The sequence below is a fragment of the Carassius gibelio genome, chromosome A17 (genome assembly GCF_023724105.1).
Source record: "Carassius gibelio isolate Cgi1373 ecotype wild population from Czech Republic chromosome A17, carGib1.2-hapl.c, whole genome shotgun sequence".
NCBI classification, from domain to species: domain Eukaryota; kingdom Metazoa; phylum Chordata; class Actinopteri; order Cypriniformes; family Cyprinidae; genus Carassius; species Carassius gibelio.
Window position 1 is genome coordinate 21963226 of NC_068387.1, and position 17562 is coordinate 21980787.

Consider the following 17562-nt stretch of genomic DNA (forward strand, 5'->3'; position numbering starts at 1 on the left):
AAATCCAACGTCTACAAAGCATCATAATGGCAACGTCCAAACAACGTAAAATTAAAACATTGTTTGACTTTGATCTTTAGTTTGTTTTTAGGTTGTGTTGTGATATTAACTAACCTAAACCCAACGTCAAGCCAACGTCTCAGGCCAACGTCACATTGACATCAAATACTGATATTTAGTCGTCAGGTATGGCAACCATAATCCAACGTTTTCTAGACGTCATAATGGCAACGTCCACACAACGTCCAATTAAAACATCATTTGATGTTGATCTGTAGTTAGTTTTAGGTTGTGGCATTAACTAACCAAAATCCAACGTCGAGCCAATGTCTCAAGCCAACGTCACATTGACATCAAAAACTGATATTAAGTTGTCAGGTATGGTAACCAAAATCCAACGTTTTCTAGACGTCATAATGGCAACGTCCAAACAACGTCAAATTAAAACATCATTTGACGTTGATCTGTAGTTAGTTTTAAGCTGTGGCATTAACCAACAAAAATCCAGCATCAAGACAACGTCTCAAGCCAACGTCAGGTTGACATCAAATACTGATATTTAGTCGCCAGGTATGGCAACCAAAAGTCATAATGTTAATGTCCAAACAACGTCAAATTCTAACGTCATTTGACTTTGATCTTTAGTTTGTTTTTAGGTTGTGACATTAACTAACCAAAATCCAACGTCGAGCCAACGTCTCAAGCCAACGTCAGACTGACATCAAATACTGATATTAAGTCGTCATGTATGGCAACCAAAATCCAACGTTATCTAGACGTCATAATGGCAACGTCCAAACAACGTCAAATTAAAACATCATTTGACGTTGATCTGTAGTTAGTTTTAGGTTGTGGCATTAACTAACTAAAATCCAACGTCGAGCCAACGTCTCAAGCCAACGTCACACTGACATCAAATACTGATATTAAGTCGTCAGGTATGGCAACCAAAATCCAACATTTTCTAGACGTCATAATGGCAACGTCCAAACAACGTAAAATTAAAACATAATTTGACGTTGATCTGTAGTTAGTTTTAGGTTGTGACATTAACTAACCAAAATCCACCGTCGAGCCAACATCTCAAGCCAATGTCACATTGACATCAAAAACTGATGTTTAGTCGTCAGGTATGGCAACCAAAATCCAACGTCTTCAAGACGTCATAATGTTAATGTCGAAACAACGTCAAATTATAACGCCATTTGACTTTGATCTTTAGTTTGTTTTTAGGTTGTGAAATTAACTAACCTAAACCCAACGTCGAGCCAACGTCTCAGGCCAACGTCACATTGACATCAAATACTGATATTAAGTCGTCAGGTATGGCAACCATAATCCAACGTTTTCTAGACGTCATAATGGCAACGTCCACACAACTTCAAATTAAAACATCATTTGATGTTTATCTGTAGTTAGTTTTAGGTTGTGGCATTAGCAAATCAAAATCCAACGTCGAGTCAACCTCTTAAACCAACGTCAGATTGACATCAAATACTGATATTTAGTCATCAGGTATGGCAACCATAATCCAGTGTTTTCAAGGCGTCATAATGGTAACATCCAAACAACGTCAAATTATAACATCAATTTATTTTATTTTTTTTAATTGTTATTTAATATAGTGGTTTCACTTTATTGTTATGGTTCCTTTTGAAATTTATGTTGTTGCGTTCAACCCATTCTCACTCCAAAGGCGTCAAAAACCGAAGCATGGTCAAGCGCCCCTAGCGTCACTTTTATGACGCCAAATGTGCCTCTCGGCGTCGAATATCGAAGCACTACGACCTTCATTGCTTTCAGTGGGAAACTTTTGGCGTCAGAATTCGACACGACGAGGACATGAGATGTTTATCGCTATGAAATCACGTTCAAGAAGTCTCATTCAGCACACATCGCGATACTTGCTATCAGTTCCACAGTTTGGGTGAGTAGTCCTAAATACGCTCTTTTAATGCCTTTTATAAATGTATTCTGTCTTATTTATTAATCAGATTAGTGCCATATGTTTAATCGCTGTATTATATCGGTCATCCGCGGCTGTCTTTGAGTTTCATTGCGTTTAAATAAATGAACACAGCTGCTAATTAGTGTGATTAAACTATATTTGCCACGTGACGTGCCATAGACCTTCAATCCGTTTTATATTATTATTAATTTCAGGATCAATGATGTAAGTTGTATTTGTAGTAAAATCATGGTAATCACGACTCTTACAATAGTAATAAATGAAATGTGAAGTTAAAACACAGTAAACAGGACATTAGTAACTGTAACTGTAGTTTTACTATGGTATATTAATAATCAATACAACAATACAATAATCACCAAACCAGCTGTTTGTATCACTGTAATGTTAGTGTTTTTATGTGCTTTTATATGACAGATATCACAGTAATCATATGTTCTGTACCATGCTTTTAATACCTTTTAATGTAAATCCAAAAAAAAAAAAAAATCAAATTAAAAATAAATAATAAAACATGCATTTTTCCATTTTGCAGTTCATTCATATCAGTTTATATTTAAATATATATTTATATATATTTATTATATCTAAATATTTTGCTCACAGATCATTATTAACATTCTGTATATAATTCAATTTTATTTTCTCTCCCTTTTTTTTATTTTTTTGTATATTTTTAGCTGAAAAGACGTAAAGGCAGTCAGCCCAGTGGTGTTTCTGGAGAGCTATTCCTTCAGAAATGGAGAAGACAGAAAGCTGCGGAGGCAGATATTTGCAGCAGTAAGTCTGTGATAGTTTGTCCCTTTTATCAAACATTCCTGCTGTTATAAATTGTACAGCATTTGTTGTTTCTTAAACTGTTGCACTGTCCAAATACCCACACTTGCCATCTTTGCACTTGACCACTTGATTACTTATTTGACGTCTTTCCTGTATTTGGCCTAGTGTTCAAGTGAGCATGATGACCACAAGTGTGTGTCGAACTTTTCATGACCTGATGACTGTGTTTCCCAATCCTGGTCCTGGAGAACCCCAGCACTGCACGGTTTTGGTGTCTCTCTTATCTGACAAACACACTTTTGAGGTCTTGGAGTCTTCACTGATGAGCTGATGAGTTGAATCAGGTGTGTTTGATCAGGGAGACATCTCAAATGTGCAGTGTTGGGCTTCTCCAGGACCAGGATTGGGAGCCACTGCCTTATGGGACACTTATGTGTTTACAGAGATTTTTAATATCTAATTATCAATATTTCACATACTGTATATTGGACAGCTTTCCGTGACCTCTTGTGAGATCTCGGCAAAAAGTCTGACGATTTATTCCAAAACATGATGCATGATGGGATACACTAAGCTTTGTATAGCGCTCCGGAGCAGTATTGGAGAGGTTTAGTGTGTGTTAAGGACGCTGTGCTTTGGCATTATTAAGACCGGGCAAAGTCTCGTTCACACACTGTCACATACACACACTCTCAAGTGGCCAAGACTGCAAGTGTGGGTATCTGGACAGGGTCAAAGTCTTAAAAATGATCCCTAAACACGGTCGCACATCACAGACTTAATAATCCAGTTTAACACTTGTATGATATTGTACAAGCCCCAGGACGGTCTCATCTGACACTATCAAAAGAATTCATATGACTATAGCTTGCTATTAATTACTTGCTTTCAATAATGGATGCATTTAACATTTAATTATACAGCATCTTTACAGAGGTGTAATGTACAAGTTGCACGTAATTAATAATATTTCCTTCCTTCTGTCTTACAGGATTTTTTGCAGATAATGCTAGTTCTCCATCATGCACAAGGACTCACCTCGTTAACTCTTTATACCCCGCACACACAGAAATGGTCCCTGGATCAGTGATTAGACTTTGCAGTGGTTTGATTTTTGCAGAAGATGTAACTTTGTTTTAATTATAAGCTCATAATGAATACATTACAGAACCAGTGATGAAAACAATAGTTAAACATAGTATTTTTCGTATTGATAAAGCATTTTGTTCTCTTTTTCAAGCTTCATACAGCAAACTTTTTAGACTTTAATTAAGAGTTTTAGTAAAGGAGATATTCATACACAGTCATCCCCTAGCTCCAGTCATGAAGTGAAATCATGATGTTATGTCAAAGCTAGCAGGTGTTTGTTTTCCTGAACACTTTCTCTGTCTTTCATTGTTCAGACAATCAGTGTTTATTTGATGCTGTGCTGATAGAGTTTTATAGATGATATTGCACACTTGACATTTATGTCTTCATGGTGTTTTTTGTGAGTTTGAAACATTTACATTGTGTTGTATAACATTTTGGTCAATTTAATTTTTAAAATAATTTATCTTTTTCCAGTGTTCTCTGAAAGACATACTGTATTTACTGTTTTGTATTTTAATAAAAGCATTTTCATTTGCATACTGAAAATAGTTAATGTTTACAACATAACTGCCTTTTTATTCTTTATGGTGGCAAAAACGAGCTTGGTGACAGAGGATGCAGTGTAGTAATTTGGGCATGTTGTCTTTAAATGAGTTTGACATATCAATAAATAATGGAAGATCCTTACAAAAATATGCATGTCCATTATGCTTTATGTATTTATTTGTTCATTCATTCATTCATTCATTTATAATTTCTGTTTTTATTCCTAGAGTTCAAATGGTAGAGAATGGTAAATCACAGAAACACAAATGTGAACAATTTTAACTTTAAAACACAATGTAATATACAATGTAAATTTTAGAAGCACATCATTTGATTAGTAAATATATTTGTCTTTGGTCAAAAAATAAATAAAAATCTTAAAAATGTGTCTTATATTTAAGACATATTGGGCATGTGCACATCAATATTGCCCAATTTTTTTCAAGTTGAACAACGGAGGAAGGTGAAGACGTTAATAAAACATAATCTAATAAGTAGCAAGCTTAATCTATTGTTAACCGAATCTATCCCTTCAGCCGAAAAACGAAAGACATCGGTCATAAATGGATGAGGAAGTGTGACACCGCTGCTCAGCTTTGATGTCATTGGCTATGAATTTTCAGGACAGTCTGTGGTTGGACTATCTTTTAACCCATATTAAACAGCGCATCATGTTGAAAAGTATGTTTCGCTGCTATCATCACATTAGTAATATATTAAGTCAACAATGAAGTGTTACTATCTTGAGAAAAATGACATCTTTAGCGAGATCCTAATCCTAACCCTAAGCATAACTTCAATGAACTACAAAAAACAGCCCCCTAGTGTTGCCTTTCCATAGATAGAACGACGGAGGCTTGTGGGTAATGTAGTTTAAAACTTTTTATTAACGAAACGAAATAAATTATTTATTTTAAGGAAAACTGGACATCTAAATATGTTCATTGTGCAAACCTCCATGATATATTTGAGAGGCAGGCTGAAATGTGGTATTTTACAGTGAGCAATATTTAAAATGCCTTTATGCCAGCTTTCCATTTATTTCTGAAAACTGAGCTGAACATTATTTTATCAGCATAGCAAAAGTAATAATCCTGCCCATTTTCTCTTTGATATGTTAATTGGACTCTGATTTACAGCCATTTGAAATGTACAGTTTTGGGCTCTTCCGGGGGGTGCTACTGGGCCCCTGGGGGTAGAAGGGCAGTAAAACCTACATGTATGTATTCTCCTCATAATGGACAACAAACTGAGCTGAGTCACATTTATATCTGACAGTTTTCATAGACTAACCTTTTCTTATTCTTATGTCATGAGCAGTAAAGCTTTTGACAGGACATGGTGAGGCCATCTGATGAAACATGGCAAAATTAGAAAGAAATGATTTAATAATAAAAATAATAGATTATTTCTTTGATTTTTTAAGTAAATGGCAAGAAATATAATGGATGAACCTGCAACAACTTGCCTTTATCTATTCCCCACTGTAAAGCAGTAATCAAGGACAATGTATACACATTGTGATACTTCACTATTACGCAAGGACAAATTCATGCAGTGCTAAGAATATTAATATATATATATATATATATATATATATATAACTAATTAGCAAAAATCAGTGTAAAAATGTCCTCCTCACCCTCACTGTATCTTGCTCCTCAGGTACTGGACATCAGTAATGTGCATGCTCTTGGTTTTAATGCAGTACAAGATCCACGTTGATCATTCCTGCTACATTCTCAGTTATCCCTTAAGTGTTTGTAACAATAAAGCCCATGGCACCATCTTGTAATGCAGAATAATTAATCTTGTAACTCCCTTTATTTCACAAAAAATTTGCATATTTGTTACTAAAATATAAAAAAATTACTTTCTGGTGTACTGATGTCCCAGATGTTATTAATCCGATCAAAAATGTTTATGTCTTAAATAAAAAATAATCCCAATAATTAATATGTCGTTTTTCCAAGTCTAAAATAAACACATATGAGCCTACCTAGTAAAATTATGTATTTACCAAGAATCTTCAGAACACAATATTCAGCATTTTCATTTTATTGAAGCATAGACTATAAAGATGATAAAGTAGCATCAAGACAAATAAGATTCAATGAAAATAATTATCATCAAAAATACATTAACCTCATATATTAATCAGTTCACACAGATGAGTGATGAAATGTCCTTAAAAGTCACACAGTCCCATCCAGTCAACTGTGATACAGATCATGTGATACATATAAGACATGTGATACTGTTCCAGAAAATAATGATTCCCATCATCACATCTAAACTGGTTTCATCTCCCCATCGTGTTCTTCTTCTCTCGTGTCTGGAAACAGTTTGTGGTTGATGTCCAGCACTGATGTGGTGTAGCTTGTTCTCAGCCAGAGGATCTCTCAGTCCTAACATCCCAGACCTGGTCAAAGTGAAACAAGCAATCCAGATGAAGTTGTTTAATGGACAGAGAGCTCATCTTATGTTCTGTGTGATTTTACCCTTGTAGTACTGTACACTTACCATTCTTCAAGCTGCTTTAAGACCTTTTGAGAAGCTTTTTCTCTGAAGACAATTTACCACATCCTCTTCTTTCACTCCTTTCAAGAGCATCACTTGGTCAAAACCCCTCATTTGGCTGATGAGATCATCTGTACAAATTACAATACTGCAATAAAAATGTCATTCTGCAAGAATTAAGAAAAAGTTACAGAGGCAAAGGTCTTGCTCATGAGACTCCATTAGCATGTGTAGTTCTCAGAGACTCTAGAATTCATCTATTGTTGCAGTAAATGTGTTTTCTTCCTCTAGAATCTTTCTCTAAAGTTCCTGACTTCTCTCACAAACGTGTTTTAGTCTGTGCAGTGCAAGGCCTGGCTTCAAACCAATCAACTATCAATTCACAATTTATAACATAACATTTAGAAAACAATTAAATAATGTCAATTGGTGTTTATATCAACTAAACCAATTTCATGAGACTTGTCTACTCTTAAAACAGGTGGTGTGTTTTTAAAAACATATTAAAAATGTCCAGTCACACTTTGCTAACATGCTGTAATTGTAATAGTATAAAAAGAAATCAAGGCTGGCATGACCAGTTCTGTGAGAGATCATCATAAAATGTTGTATAACACAGCATTGCTTCAACACACACATACCAGAGGACTTCTGTTTGTTTGAGCACAAGATGGCCATCTTCATTTCTCATCCTGAGCAAATCATTTCCTTGGTCTTCCTTCTCTTCTGTGAAACAAGATAATCTCTACTTACTCTGTGTGCAATTAATATTGCTCATTAAACATAATTAAGTTAATTTAAAGTAAGATTCAGACCAGAGCATTTGAGGAGTAAATGTTGATTAAAAAATATTCTAAACAAATGTACCTGGGAAGAGCTGATCATGGCAAGATTCGCTGAGACTCAGTAATAGCTCTTTTAGTTTTTAGGAAGGTTTGTGAGGGTTGGCTCTTGAGTGAGCTGTTGAGCTTGATATTTCAGACCTGAAAAAGAAGAACAGCATTATCTCAAAAAAATCCTGTAAGACAGAAGGAAGGAAATATTATTAATTACGTGCAACTTGTACATTACACCTCTGTAAAGATGCTGTATAATTAAGCAAGTAAAGCAAGAAAGCAAGTAATTAATAGCAAGCTATAGTCATATGAATTCTTTTGATAGTGTCAGATGAGACCGTCCTGGGGCTTGTACAATATCATACAAGTGTTAAACTGGATTATTAAGACTGTGATGTGCGACCGTGTTTAGGGATCATTTTTAAGACTTTGACCCTGTCCAGATACCCACACTTGCAGTCTTGGCCACTTGAGAGTGTGTGTACGTGACAGTGTGTGAACGAGACTTTGCCCGGTCTTAATAATGCCAAAGCACAGCGTCCTTAACACACACTAAACCTGTCCCATAAGGCAGTGGCTCCCAATCCTGGTCCTGGAGAAGCCCAACACTGCACATTTGAGATGTCTCCCTGATCAAACACACCTGATTCAACTCATCAGCTCATCAGTGAAGACTCCAAGACCTCAAAAGTGTGTTTGTCAGATAAGAGAGACACCAAAACCGTGCAGTGCTGGGGTTCTCCAGGACCAGGATTGGGAAACACAGTCATCAGGTCATGAAAAGTTCGACACACACTTGTGGTCATCATGCTCACTTGAACACTAGGCCAAATACAGGAAAGACGTCAAATAAGTAATCAAGTGGTCAAGTGCAAAGATGGCAAGTGTGGGTATTTGGACAGTGCAACAGTTTAAGAAACAACAAATGCTGTACAATTTATAACAGCAGGAATGTTTGATAAAAGGGACAAACTATCACAGACTTACTGCTGCAAATATCTGCCTCCGCAGCTTTCTGTCTTCTCCATTTCTGAAGGAATAGCTCTCCAGAAACACCACTGGGCATCCTTTACGTCTTTTCAGCTAAAAATATACAAAAAAATAAAAAAAGGGGAGAGAAAATAAAATTGAATTATATACAGAATGTTAATAATGATCTGTGAGCAAAATATTTAGATATAATAAATATATATTAAAATATAAACTGATATGAATGAACTGCAAAATGGAAAAATGCATGTTTTATTATTTATTTTTAATTTGATTTTTTTTTTTGGGGGGGGGATTTACATTAAAAGGTATTAAAAGCATGGTACAGAACATATGATTACTGTGATATCTGTCATATAAAAGCACATAAAAACACTAACATTACAGTGATACAAACAGCTGGTTTGGTGATTATTGTATTGTTGTATTGATTATTAATATACCATAGTAAAACTACAGTTACAGTTACTAATGTCCCGTTTACTGTGTTTTAACTTTACATTTCATCTATTACTATTGTAAGAGTCGTGATTACCATGATTTTACTACAAATACAACTTACATCATTGATCCTGAAATTAATAATAATATAAAACGGATTGAAGGTCTATGGCACGTCACGTGGCAAATATAGTTTAATCACACTAATTAGCAGCTGTGTTCATTTATTTAAACGCAATGAAACTCAAAGACAGCCGCGGATGACCGATATAATACAGCCATTAAACATATGGCACTAATCTGATTAATAAATAAGACAGAATACATTTATAAAAGGCATTAAAAGAGCGTATTTAGGACTACTCACCCAAACTGTGGAACTGATAGCAAGTATCGCGATGTGTGCTGAATGAGACTTCTTGAACGTGATTTCATAGCGATAAACATCTCATGTCCTCGTCGTGTCGAATTCTGACGCCAAAAGTTTCCCACTGAAAGCAATGAAGGTCGTAGTGCTTCGATATACGACGCCGAGAGGCACATTTGGCGTCATAAAAGTGACGCTAGGGGCGCTTGACCATGCTTCGGTTTTTGACGCCTTTGGAGTGAGAATGGGTTGCGTTGTTGCACCTACAGTCGTGGCCAAAAATATCAGCACCCTTGGTAAATATGATCAAAGAAGGGTGTGAAAATTCATCTGCTTTAATCGTTTTGCACTTTTATATAAAAAATTCACAAAAATGTATCCTTTCATTGGATAATAAGAATTTAAAACAGGGGGAAATATCATTATGAAATAAATGTTTTTTTTTTTTCTAATACACATTGGCCACAATTAATGGCACCCTTTTATTCAGTACTTTTTGAAACCTCCATTTGCCAGATTAACAGGTCTATTTTTTTTTTTCTATAATGCCTGATGAGGTTAGAGAACACCTGACAAGAGATCAGAGACCATTCTTTCATCCAGAATCACTCCAGACCCTTTAGATTCCCAGCTCCATGTTGGTGCTTCTTCAGTTCACTCCTCTCATGTTCTGTAAGGTTCAGGTCAGAGGACTGGAATAGCTATAGCAGAAGCTTGGTTTTGAGCTCAGTGACCCATTTCTGTGTTGTTTTCGAGGTTTGTGTTTGGATTATTGTATGGTTGAAAGATCAAAACATGGACCATTATAAGATTTCTAACAGTAACTTACTGATTTTTTATCTGTTGGTATTTGATAGAATCCATGATGCCATGTTTCTAAACAAGATGTCTAGGGCCTCCAGCAGAAATATAGGCCCAGAAAAAAAACAAATACAGCAGTATATTTCATTGTGCACATGGGTTACTTTTTTCTCTCTGTGTTCACCTAACCCATCTTGAGTGTTTGCTGCTAAAAAAATCTCATTTTTTTGGTTTCATCTGATCATAGAAGCCATTCACATTTAAAGTTCCAGTCTTGGCTGATAACTGAATATGCTTTAGTTTGTTTTTGAATGAGCTAGGATAATTTTTCTTGTAACCCTCCCAAACAACATGTGTTGATGTAGGTTCTGTTTGACTTTTTTTAAAAGGTTTTCTGAACCAGAGACTCCGCTATTTGCTGCAGTTCTCCAGCTGTGACCTTTGGCGAGTCTTTAGCTACTCAAACTCTCCTTCTCACCACACATTAGGACGATATAGACAAGTCCTCTTCCAAGCAGTTTTGTAACATTTTATGTTGATTGGAGATTCTTAATTATTGCCCTGATGGTGGAAATGGGAATTTTCACTGCTCTAGCTCTTTTCTTAAAGCCACTTCACCAATTTGTTAAGCTCAATTATCTCAATTATCACATCAGAAATACATTCTTTGGTTTTTCTCATTGTGATGAATGATTAAGGGAATTTGGGCTTTGTTTTCCCTCCTCTTTATATTTCTGTGAAACAGGTAGCCATAGCCATAGCTGGATAATTTCATGTTTATAATCAAGCTTGAGTGCTCAAAATTGTGAATTTGAATGGGAATATACTTCAGAGATATTTTACTCATAAAAATTTCTAGGGGGGCCAATAATTGTGTCCAATGAGCATTTGAGAAAAAACTTTTCATTTCTTATTATCCAATGAAAGGATACATTTTTGTGAATATTTTTTTAAATAAAATATCAAAAGGATTAACAATGAATTTTCACAACCTTCTTTGGTCACTTTTACAAAGGGTGCCAATATTTTGGGCCACGACTGTACCTGCTTTCATTAGAGTGTTAGAATAAGTTGATGTTCTTGCAAAGTTACTTGTAGTCAGTCAAACATATTCTGGGAGAGCATCAGAATTAGACATTAAGCAGACAGTCTATTAGTACTATAATGAGAGTTAGTTGACATGTAAGTGCAATACTTATATTGTCAATAGAATATTCAAAAGGGACTATGAAAATAAAGTGTTATGACTTTAATTTGACCCATGACCATTCATGAACCATAACAGTTTATATAAATTGATATCCAATCTGTCACAGTTTTCTGTCTTTCTGTCACAGTCTTATGTCTTTCTGTCACAGTCTTCTGTGAGTGTTGTGTTTGTTTGGTGCCATGTGCTTTTGTCCTGTCTCTTTTCTGACCCCGCCCACCTTGTCACCTCAACGTCTTGTAAGTGTTACTGGTTCTCGTGTTTTTTTGCATCTTGGTTTTGTTTTTGCCGTGTTGGCTTTTTTGTTCTTAGACTCCAGAGGGTTAAAGTTAATCTTCCCTGCATTTGGACCCAGACCCTGTTCTTTCTTTGCTGGCCCGTGACACAATCTTGTTTGCAATATAATGCAATTCAAACACTCTCAAACATGTTAAGACATATTTAGGAGGATCAAAACAGTATTGCTTACTTAATTCTGGGCTGGAAACATTGTTTATCAAAACATAAACTTGTTGATCTTTGTGTTGGAAAGTAAAGTGAGTGCATGCAGACAATGCAAGCATTACTGTTTATTGTACAGTCTTATAATTATGCAATATAAATGTCTAATTCCTTTGCTATAATTTAGTCTGTTCTTATATATGTTTTTTTTAAATATATAAAATAATTGATCAGATTGATTGCTGCTTCTTACTTGCATTTTTCATATTTAAAGTACATTCTAGTTAAAAATTTAAAATTACAAATTTCATATTTAAATGTTGATCTCATCCATCAATGATGAATATGCTTCAACTTTTTCTGTGTATGGATTTTGTGAATAAGCACTACAGAATAATACAAGTTAATTTAAAGTATATTATTGTTTATTTTATTTGGATTTTTATTATTATTATGATTATTATTTGTATTTTTTTTTTTTTTTTGCCACCCCCCCCCATAATCCCACGCCCAAACATAATGCAACACGGTGACATCGCGCTATTGCGCCATTTTGCGACTACTTGGCGGTCTTTTTTGGATCGGCAGGCATCAGTTTATCAGGCGGCCTGCGGTGCACTTACAGCTCAAACTGTGGTGAGTATATCTGGATATTAGATCATGTATAACGTAAAAGTGTTTATGCCCCCCTATATAATGATATTACTTGTAATACGTATCAAATACATCGAAGTGTTTTAGCTGCAAGACCGATGGGTAGAGATAATTAATTAAAAAATGGTAACGTTAACTGTTATATCCCTGAAATAAAAACGCCTGAGTCATTAAAGCCATCTAACTGTTAGCGCTGAAAAACAGTTCAAATAAAGTTGAGACATATGTTTTTAATTATTATATTATTATTATTATTGTTTCGAATAATTTAACGTTAAGCTTTTCATCATGAAATTTGTTCGATTCATTGCTTTTTTTTCTTCAATTGTGTCATGCGAATTAGTTATACAGGTGTTTATAGTAACTTAATATTCTGCTGTGTTTAATAAATTTTGGATCTCCTTTAGCTGTCAGATTTCTACACACGATGTAAAGAGGCTCCTTTTTTATTTATTTTAAGCAAAAACAGCCTTTTCTTCTACAAGCTCTAGTTTTATATTTGGGGTTCAAGTTTATCACTAAGGTATAGTATTTAATATAGTGTGAATTTAGGGGCTATACTATATGAGATTATAACTTTTGTTTTGTTTTTGCTTTGTTTTGCATTTATCTCTTTGCCATGTTCTGAAGAAGCCATATTGTTGTAAGGTATGTTTTTTTGTTCATTTATAAAAGAGCCGCTAGAACAATCTGCTTTAATATATTACATTAATTAGATTAAAATATTAATAGATTGAAGGTAGTTAATCTGATTCTTCTGGTTTTCTTGTGTGCTTTCTGTTATCCTATAATTTTGCACTTTACAGTTGCTAGCAAGGAGAAAATGAATGAAATTAATATTTACAGGCCAAGTTGTTGAAATAGTGTTGGTTTTAAATTTTGAAATTGCACAATATCAGTTGTTTTGCAATAAGATAAAAACCTGCCAGTTTGGGTGAGCCTATGACTTTTAATCTAGTACCAACTGGAGGACCTGTATGATATCTGCATTATACTAGATATGATGAACACGTAACAGAAACTATAACACCTGCCTCATAATGTGTCATGTATAATTAATTATTTGGGCATTACTCTTGTATCCACAGGTTGATGAAAAATGAGGTCATGGCCTGTTTCAGTATGAAGTGGGGGAAGGGGAAGCTTGCTTTCACCAAGATCAATCTGTACACTGTTGTCACAGGTAAAACAAAATTAACATATAATACAAATATTAGCATAATATCATTGTGACATTCAGCGTTGTTTAGTTTCTGTTTTAGTTGGTTTAGTGAAAACCAGTAACCTCGTATTGTAGGTACTCATCTGTCACACAGAAATCACACAAACTTCCATATATACACTTCTTATTGATTGGCAGGTCATTCCTGTTGCCAGCCTATCTTTATTGTTCAGAACTCTAACAATTGTTTTTGCATTCTCTAACAATTGTTTTTGCATTTAATGTATTAGACATTAAATGTTAATTTACCTTAAGACACTCTGCAAAAAAATACTGCAATGTGTCTTTGTTGTCATGGTTTTCTTTTGCTAGATTGTCTGCTTAGTGTTTGTCAATTGCATCACAAGCTGAAATATATTTTGATGACTTATATCATGTAATTTACATTCATGGCTCTTAAAGCTAGGGTAGATTTTTATTTTTTTCTAAGAAACCAAATCAATAGTGTAAGTGGTCTAAATGTATTCTGTGGAAGGCATAAAAAAGTGGTTAATGATTACATTCAGTGATTACTATAGTGCATCATATCCTATACTTACACATTTTCTTATTCAAATATTTCTTACAGAGAGTGTCCAGAAAACATCAAAAGAGACGGGGCAAATACTGCAGCAGCCACTGCCTTTTGTTTAAAATATGCCCCAGCAGAGCCGTCGCAAGGAGGGTGAGAGGCCCTGTGCAAAGTTGATGTGCGAGGCCCTCTACAATTTTGCGTGTGTGTGTGTGGTGGGGGAGGTTGCTGTAGCAAGGCAAGGCAAGTTTATTTATATAGCAAATTTCGAACAAAATGGTAATTCAAAGTGCTTTACATAAAATTAAGTAAAATAATCATGAAGAACAAAACTAAAACAAGCAATTTTAAAACTTTGGAAATTATTAAAAAATTGACTTGAATTTAAAACAGTTAGAAATAGAAAATGATCTTACAGTTAATACATAAAATACAGTGCAATCAGGTCGGACATCGCACAGTGCTCATTCAATAAATGCACAGCTAAACAGATGAGTTTTGAGTCTAGATTTAAATGTGACTAGTGTTTTAGCACATCTGATCTCTTCTGGAGGCTGATTCTGGAAGCAATGTATTTTGGTCCTAGGTCTTTGAGTGACTTCTAGACAAGTAGAAGTACTTTAAAATCAATCTTAAATGTAACTGGAAGTTAATGAGGACTGGTGTGATATGCTCAGATGTTCTAGTCAGAATCCTGGCAGCAGTGTTCTGGATGAGCTGCAGCTGTCTAATGGTCTTTTTGGGAAGGCCGGTGTGGAGCCTATTACAATAGTCCACCCTGCTGGTGATAAATCATGAACAAGTTTCTCCAAGTCTTGGCTGGAAACAAAACATCTAATTCTTGCAATGTTTTTTAAATGATAGTATGCTGATTTAGTTACTGCTTTGACATGACTACTGAAACTAAGGTCTGTCTCCAGAATCACACCACGTTTCCTGTCTTGATTTTTAGTTGTTAGACCCCTAGAGTCAAAGTATGCATTCACCTTAAAAACTTCATCTTTGTTTCCAAATGCAATGACTTCAGTTTTTTCCTTGTTTAACTGAAGAAAGTTCTGGCACATCCAGCTATTAATTTCATCAATGCATTGGCAGAGGGAGTCAGTGGGGCTGTATTCATTTGGAGATAAGGCTAGGTAAATCTGGGTATCATCAGCATAGCTGTAATAGGCAATTAGGTTCTTTCTCATTATTTTACTTAGAGGAAGCATATACAGGCTAAACAAGAGCGGTGCAAGAATTGAACCTTGTGGGTCTCCACATATCATGGATGTCTACTTAGACTTATGCTCTCCTAGACTCACATAATGATCGCTCCTTTTTAAGTATGACCTGAACCATTTGAGTACCATCCCAGAAAGCCCGACCCAGTTTTCCAGTCTCTCTAGTAGTATGTTATGATCGACAGTGTCAAACGCAGCACTGAGATCTAGCAATACCAGCACTGATATATTGCCAGAGTCACAATTTAAGTTAATATCATTTATTATCTTAATGAGTGCTGTCTCTGTGCTGTGATGCGGTCTGAAACCAGATGTTTAAGTATTTATTCAGCTGATTAAAAACTACCTTTTCTATAATTTTGCCTATAAAAGTAAGATTAGATATTGGTCTATAATTGCTCAAAATGGTGTTATCAAGATTGCTCTTTTTCAGGAGGGGCTTAACAACTGCAGTTTTCAGGGAGTTTGGAAAAGTCCCAGAAAGAGATTTACTTCTAAACAGTTAAGCACACTTTTGAAAAAAGATGTGGAAAGTGTGTCAATATAGCAAGTTGATGATTTTAGTTGCTGCACTATGTCTTCCAAAATGTTGTTTGTTTTCTTACTGACTATTATTGGAGCAATATCATTAATAACATTCTTAACTTTTGAGTTGAAGGAATCAAGGAGAATATCAACAGAGTCGGTTGGTGTTAAAGATATGGCCTCCGTAAATAGTACACTAGTGTTCTCGTTAGGGCTGCACTATTAATTGCATGCAATTGTCATGCATGTCTCGTCAGTAAAGCTGGTTCTGTGATTAGCGGTGATTAGCGGTTGATGTCAATAACCTGCTTTCAAATGGAGCCGCACTTAATAGACAGAGCCGTAGTTCGCTGACAAGCTACGCAATATCACGTTCATAACCGCATGAGATTCTTCTGCGATTTTGAACGCAATAATGCACCACTTGTCAGCGAACTACGTCTCTGGTTATTAAGTGCGGCTACATTTGAAAGCATATCCTTCTGACAGAGACAGTTCTAGAGTAAGTGGTAGCAGAGATCAATATATCAAAGAAAATACAGAAGTGATCAGATAGTACTACGTCCTTAATAACAATGAATGAAATGTTTAGAGCCCTACTGATGATTACATCTAGAGTGTGTCCACCTTTGTGTGGGTCCATGCACATGCTGAATCAAGTCAAAGGTATTTAGAACTGTTATCATTTCTTTTGTAGTTTTGTTTTCTGCATTGTCTATGTGAAAATTAAAATCCCCTGCATTAGCAAAACAGTCAAACTCTGAGGAAATCATTGATAACATTTCTGTTACCTCAACAAATGCTGAAGAGTATTTTGGAGGCCTGTAAATAATAATAAAAAGAATGTGTTGAGCACCTTTTAGCACAATCCCTAAATATTCAAAAGACAAGTCATGACCAAATGACACTTGTTTGCATTGATAGACATCTTTAAAAAAGCAGCTCCACCTCCACCTCTCCTAACAGTCCTGCAAACACTCATGGAAGTGAAGTTAGGAAGGACTGCTTCATTGAGGACTGATTTAGTGAGCGAATGTTTAAAGATGCTAACTTGATGGCAGTGCTTTATGTCATTACATCAGTTTTAGTTTGATGCATATTAGATGAGTTTGCCCTTCGGCTTAAGATGGCCTTAAACTTTCTGTCACATGATAAAAGTGAAATTGAGAAAGCTACAGGCACACTGGGTTCCCACTTGTTCTTTAAACATTTGTGAATGTTGCGGTTATAATAGCAGGGACCCGACACATATCACATATCACATATCATTCTTGTTGACATTTGCGGGCTTGCAGCGAATGAGTGAGAGAGTTTAGTCCAAGCATACACCAATTCTACCATTTTCAGTGAAAAGCACAGAAGTGGAGATGCTGGAGAGAGGAATAATGTGTCTGGTGAGATGGGTTGTGTCTCTGGTGTTTCTTGTGGCTGTGATAT

At 35.4% G+C, this 17562-nt stretch overlaps 3 long non-coding RNA genes across 3 annotated transcripts; 2 read left to right on the forward strand and 1 right to left on the reverse strand.

Annotated features, from left to right (window-relative positions):
- The first annotated feature begins 1674 nt into the window (after positions 1 to 1674).
- Positions 1675 to 4380, forward strand: LOC128031531 (uncharacterized). Its single transcript, XR_008188114.1, has 3 exons — positions 1675 to 1927; positions 2650 to 2749; positions 3741 to 4380. It is a non-coding gene; the product is annotated as an uncharacterized LOC128031531 (long non-coding RNA).
- Positions 4381 to 6364: 1984 nt separating this feature from the next.
- Positions 6365 to 9204, reverse strand: LOC127933516 (uncharacterized). Its single transcript, XR_008147529.1, has 5 exons — positions 8731 to 9204; positions 7775 to 7890; positions 7549 to 7633; positions 6911 to 7038; positions 6365 to 6809 (listed from the first exon to the last, which is right to left on the reverse strand). It is a non-coding gene; the product is annotated as an uncharacterized LOC127933516 (long non-coding RNA).
- Positions 9205 to 12501: 3297 nt separating this feature from the next.
- On the forward strand, positions 12502 to 16280 carry LOC128031514 (uncharacterized). The gene is made up of 4 exons (XR_008188106.1): positions 12502 to 12626; positions 13275 to 13292; positions 13733 to 13827; positions 14435 to 16280. It is a non-coding gene; the product is annotated as an uncharacterized LOC128031514 (long non-coding RNA).
- The last annotated feature ends 1282 nt before the right edge of the window (positions 16281 to 17562 follow it).